This window comes from Bos indicus x Bos taurus, chromosome 28 (genome assembly GCF_003369695.1).
Source record: "Bos indicus x Bos taurus breed Angus x Brahman F1 hybrid chromosome 28, Bos_hybrid_MaternalHap_v2.0, whole genome shotgun sequence".
Taxonomy (NCBI): Eukaryota; Metazoa; Chordata; class Mammalia; order Artiodactyla; family Bovidae; genus Bos; species Bos indicus x Bos taurus.
The window spans coordinates 7,776,716-7,782,870 of NC_040103.1; the positions used below are offsets into that span (position 1 = coordinate 7,776,716).

Here is a 6,155-nt window from a genome sequence, read left to right on the forward strand (position 1 = left end):
AGGTAGCTTTCAAACTCCCAACAATGAATGGCCCTTTGGGTCCAGGGAGAATAGCAAAAAATATAAAACCAAAAAAAAAAAAAAAAGACTAGGCTACAGGTTTCCAAACAGGCTGTTTGGTTTCTAGTAAATTAGAGAGTGGGCGGTTGAGGTACCAAGTAATGTTATGCTGGGGAGTGTGGTCTTCTTTGACGTCACCAAAATGTTTCTCCACTGACCGCCCCCCACCCCGCCCCCAGCCGCCTTTCCCTGCTTTTCCCTCCTCGGCCCGTTTGCACCCTGGTCTTTTTCCTCCCTCCTCCTTCCCTCTTGCTGTCACGGAGACAGATGACATAGGGAAGCTCTGGAAAATCGCTCAGAGTTGTGCAACGGAGCTCGCAGGCTCAGAAAATTCCCATATTTTCAAAAACAAAGGCCATGAGGTTGGAGGGGCGGCGGGGTGGGGATGGGTATAGATCTTCAGCCACTGTCTCAGCCGGCCAAAAATCCATGCGACTCAGGCCAGGAGGGGAGAGGCTGCTAAAAAAACCAGCAGCCGCCACCACTGGCTGTACGTTCCTCCCATCCTCTCTCCTGATTAGCAGTTCTGTCTGAGGGAACATTCTTCCTGTGGCAAAGAACACATTCTTGCCTCCAGTCGGCTTGAAATAGAATCCTGGAGAGCATGCACCCGCCGCCCTGCTGCTGCATCCGGGGGAGGGGGGAGGCAGCCCCCTCTGCTGTGCACTGATTTCTCCAGCACCCTCGCCCCCCCCCCGCACCTCTCCCCACCCAGTTGTTTTTCCTATCCTCACGCAAGGGAGCGACAGCTGCCCCCATGTTGACATTGAACGATCTCGAATGAGCGTTCCACGGCTACACATGTAAGCATTTGTAGCTTGACCCTGCTATCTTTTTATTTCCCCTTTAAGTTGATTTTGGGGCCCAGTTGTTTCAACAAGGACCGCTGTGGTCACTCCACGGCAGGGTCCCGCCCACAGTCACATGATGAGTGTTGGTGGGGCCGGCAATTCTCTGTGTGGCTAGTAATTGTCATGTAGCTCAGCGAGACTGCTTGGTTTCTACAACATTGTAAATCAACTGTACTTCCATTTTAAAAACATAAAATGAAAAAAACGTAGATTCTGATGCAAAAAAAAAGACTACTTAAGTTTCTAAAGTCACCTGACTCGTATTCTTTACCTAGGCAGCTCTTGAAAAGCAGACATCTGTGTCCAGATGTCACGTTAGGGAGTATGGTTCCAGGCAAGGTAGGCTAAGGAGCAGCCCAGGGTGCACGTGGGCCTGGTTTTTTCCATCAGTCTCTGGTGGCTCCTCCCTCCTCCCTCATCCTTTCTCTGATCTAGACAGCAAGAACCTCAGAGGACCTTGGAACAGGGAGCGCTTTCTAAATCAGAGCTTCCAGATGCTCTTTGCAGGCACTGAGTTCCCCTGAAAAGTCTACTGGCATTGAAAAAATACGCTCATACAAAAATGGAGGTCACGTGCATCTATTCAGAAATTAGACGTGGAACCAGAAAGACTAAAGAATTCATCGTATGTATTTGCAGAGGGTGGGGTGGTGCAAGGGAGTGTCATAAGTGGGTTGGGTGACACTTCTTCAGCAAGGGCACGGACCACGATCTCTGCTAGCATAAGTGTTGGGAGGACCAACGAATGAGCAAGGGGATGAACGTAAGAAATGAGCCTGGAACACAAAGAAAGCACAAAGGAGCCCAAAGTTTCTGGGAGGTAAGGCCGATGGGCTGGGGCATGTCTGCCAGACATTGGTTTGAAGGAGAACAGACTTGTAAAGTGTAAACGCAGGGATTTCCCTGCCTTCCAGTGGTTAAGACTCCACCCTTCCAATGCAGTGGGCACAGGTCTGATCCCTGGTCAGGGAACTAAGATCCCGCATGTCACACGGCACGGCCAAAAAAATTTAAAAATAAAGTTTTTTTTTAAAAGTGTAAACACAAAACGGAGTCTGACATAATGACAAGTGACAGTAACATTAGATGACACAACACATCCTATATACCAGATATTGCAAGTGTCTTACCTGGCACCACTGGCTTAGTCTCTGTAGCACCCTCCAGAGGTGGAAACTCACTGGAGGACCTGTCAGCTCTTTGGGGCACCAAGGAAGAGATTCCTGTACCTGAAAGATTTAGGAGGACTGGAAGCAGATCCAGTCAATACAGAGCAACCCATGTGTATCTTTAAAGTCTGTCCAACCTGCCTGCCTAGTTTTGCCTCCACTGTAGCTTCTGCCTCCACCGGCCATCGCTGAGAGAGGGTCCCTGCTCCCCTGCTGACTCACGGAGCAGAGATCCCTCAGAAAGGAATGAGTTCTGGTCTCCAGGCAGCCAAAGCCAGCCTCCCTGCCTCCACTCTACTGCTCCTTCCTTCTCTCAGAAACGCCAGGCCTTCCACAGATGCATCTGAGACTCACTGATGCTTCCTCCGGGAACACCCCTTCAACACCCCTTCATCAAGGCCCTGACTTTTCTGGGTGACCTCTGGGCCCTGATGGAAGCACCCTCCCACCTCCTGGGACCTTTAGGGACCCAGGTAAGCAGAAGTGATGGCAAGAGCCCTCTCCTCGGGGGCCTCGGGAGACCTTTCACCTTTGCGAGAGGAACAAGAAACAGGTTTCATCCAGTTGAACTGATCATGCCTAGAAGTTCTTGTTTATGACTTAGAAACAGGCTCTCCATTCAAGTCGTCACAAGGATCCTTTACCTCACATTTCCGCTCAGAAAACACACCTTCTTTATTTGGGGCCACTTCAGGGGAAGTCTCCTTTGTTCATGGTCTGCACACTGCCCTACTAATCGCTTCTCTTTTCTTCCAAACATGCCATATAGTCCTGGTACCAGAGAGACAGCCCTGTGTACGTGTGTGCTCAGTCGCTTCAGTCGTGTCCGACCCTTGGTGACCTCATGGACTGTAGCCTGCCAGGCTCCTCTGTCCATGGGATTCTCCAGGCAAGGATACTGGAGTGGGTCGCCATGCCCTCCTCCAGAAAGCAGCCCTGAGACGGCATAATTTGAAATCTCATCATTTCAGGTAAAATGTTTCCCTGAGGGAAGGGGGTTGGAGGAGGAACTTAAACCATCTGCTTCCTTCTGGTCACCCAGACAAGAAAGGTGACTTTCACTCTGACTTTCCATCTCCTCCAGCATCCTAGAACCCACCACCACCCACCCCCAGCCAAAGGCTAGGATGCCTGTCACCCACCCGTTGACATTCCATTAAAAATTGGGACTAACAACAGGTTCTGGAACACTGCGTCATAACTCAGCAGGTGTGGGATCAACCTGGACAAAAGGACAGAACGCTCAGCCACTGCCAGGTGGTTAAGCAAGGGCTTTGCAGAGCTGTTTGGCTGACAGCACACAGACCGATCTGTGCTCATGTAATGGGGCAAAGATGAAGCAGGTGCCCTAGTGTCCTCCTGACACAGCAAGTTGCCAGCCTCTGCTAAATACACACACCCACACACACAAACACACACTCATGACCTCCAGTGTCCCTGAAAAGATGGCACATCTCACCATCAGTGCAGGCTCCCCGCAGCCAGACACGCATGCATGCACGCTACATTGTTTTAGTCGCGTCCGAGTCTTTGCGATCCTGTGGACCGTAACCTGCCAGGCTCCTCTGTCTGTGGGATTCTCCAGGCAAGAATACTGGAGTGGGTTGCTGTGCCCTCTGCCGGGGGATCTTCCCGACCCAGGGATTGAACCCGCATGTCATGTCTCCTGAATTAGCAGGCAGGCTCTTTACCACTCGCTCCACCTGGGAAGCCCCACAGCCAGAGATGCCTGGCTCCAGTTCCAGCAAGCTGTACTCACTCCTGAGCCTCAAGCTCCTCTTCTGTAAAGTGAAGCTAGTAATACCTCCTTGAGGGGCTGAGCCCATGCATATAAAACTTCAGACTCAGAGTAAGCACTTCATAACTTGAATCCAGAACAATCCCAGATTGTCAGCAGCAGCAGTTTTCACATTGGCTTGGTGCTAAAGACAATAATATAGCCACTGCGGACAAAGCAGTTTTTATGAACCAGGTGTGTTCCATGCGTTATCTCATCTCGACTCACACTAGGCCTGCGAGTTGGGTAGATATTGGGATCCTCGTTTTACAAATAAGGATTCTGAGGCTTAGAGAAGTTAAGACGCTTGCCCAGAGTCACACAGTCAGCGGTAAAGAGATAGCTAACACCGAGGTAATCCGCGCTTCAGTGCCAGCCCTGAAGCATGCTCCCTTCACAGGGCTGTGCCGCCTCTTGATGCAGTTAGCACAAGCCGAGCTCTGCTCTCTTTAAAAGACAATACAGAGTGCCAAGTGATTACGCAGAGGGCTGCAGCCTTGCACGTGTGTGTGTGTGCATGTGTGCGTGCACGTGCCCTTGGCCAAGGGCCACACTTTTAGCCCGCATACTGGTCTGCCAAAAGCCCATGTTCAAATCCCACCTATTGAAAAGCTCATCTCCGCTTTGGCAGGACAGGCCCTGAAAAAATGTCGGAAATAAACAAGGGCCATTCAAAAGAACTGAACTGCATTCAAATGGGAAATTCCTTCACAGGAATAAAACTTCAGAAACCAAACAACCAAAGCCCTCAGAAAACATCGGTAATGATCCATTAATTTTAAGTCATTAGAAACGGAGAGCAAAAAGTAAATCCAGTTTCTGCATGGGTATCCTCACCCCTTCTCTGAGGGAAGTGCTCACAAGCCTGAAAGGGTTGGCTTGAATAGAGAGGTCACCTCCTGGGGAGCCAGTGGGTGAAATACACTGGAAATGTGCCTGAGGGACAAGCATTTTTTAACACACAGGCTCACAATGATGAAAAGCACCCTTCTGGGGACTTCCCTCCTGGTCCAGTGGTTGAGACGCTGAGCTTCCAGTACAGGGGGCACAGGTTCGATCCCTGGTGGGGGAACTAAGATCCCACATGCCTTGAGTTGAGCCAAAATACTTTTTAAAATAAATAAATTTTATTTTTTTAAAAGCACTCTTCTGCTCTTTATCCCTCCACACCCGCTTCAGTTTCTCAAATATGGAGACTCCTTTTGAGCTTTTCCTTCTTGGCAATGCCACACTTGTTAGGAAACCAGTATCCTGGAAACCGAAGTGGCCTTGGATGTTGTTCTCTGCTGTGGCAGACCAAACTTTCCTTGCTGAATCAGACCCCATAATATATCAACTCTGAGTCACACATCAGCAGAGGAGCCACTATTAGGAAGAGAGAGAGTGCCGTGATATTTATCAGTGACTAAATCGGAGCAAATAACGAGTGTTGCCTAATCACAGGGCATGTTCACATACATGACCTTCCTACGAAGTAAGGTCATAGCTTTGCAGCTCTCAGGATGGTTTCTAACTGTCAATATTTATAGAACCAGGCACTTACCAACACACGCCAGGAGAGCTGGATGTCTCCAAGGATGAGTCATGCCAAATGAAGTCTTCTATCTCGGGGTCACTGCTCCATCCTCACTGACTAGTCATGGGATTATTGAAAAGCACATGCAGGATTGCGGGCCCTGTTCAGTTCTCTGGAAGAACCAACATTTATGAAATTGAAGCCTAGGAGGAGAGGATGTGGGTTTAAAAGTATATTCTGTGCTCAGTTGTTCAGGCACGTCTGACTCTTTGAGACCCCATGGACCGTAGCCCACCAGGATTCTGTCCACGGGATTCTCCAGGCAAGAATGCTGGAGTGAGTTGACATGCCCTCCTCCAGGGGATCTTCCCGACCTAGAGATCAAACCTGCATTTCCTGCTTTGGAGGCAGATTCTTTACCACTGAGCCACTGGGGAAGCCCTAAAAACGTAAAGGGCTATCTTTTTTTTTTTTTTTTAATCTGCTAGCTAATAAATATAGCTCTGGGTCTAGGGGGAAGTGGCAGAGAGATGGCACCAAGACCCAAGTCAGCCTCCGCTTGCAGCAAGATACGTGATAAGTAGCCTGAGTGGTGTCAAAGCCATGGCTGGAAAAGTCACCTGCATCACGCAAGACACACACCAAGGAAGGTGGTGCCACTTGGCTTCGAGGGAGACTGGCCACAGTCTTGGGTATTTGGGGGTTCTTTAAGGTTATTTATTTATTCATCTTTGCTGCTGTGTGCAGGCTTTCTCTAGTTGCAGTGAGCAAGGGCTGCTCTT

General features: G+C 49.6%; 1 long non-coding RNA gene across 1 annotated transcript; it reads right to left on the reverse strand.

Annotated features, from left to right (window-relative positions):
- Positions 1–4,962: 4,962 nt before the first annotated feature.
- LOC113885538 lies at positions 4,963–5,654 on the reverse strand. The gene is made up of 2 exons (XR_003509245.1): positions 5,401–5,654; positions 4,963–5,222 (listed from the first exon to the last, which is right to left on the reverse strand). It is a non-coding gene; the product is annotated as an uncharacterized LOC113885538 (long non-coding RNA).
- Between the last annotated feature and the right edge of the window lie 501 nt (positions 5,655–6,155).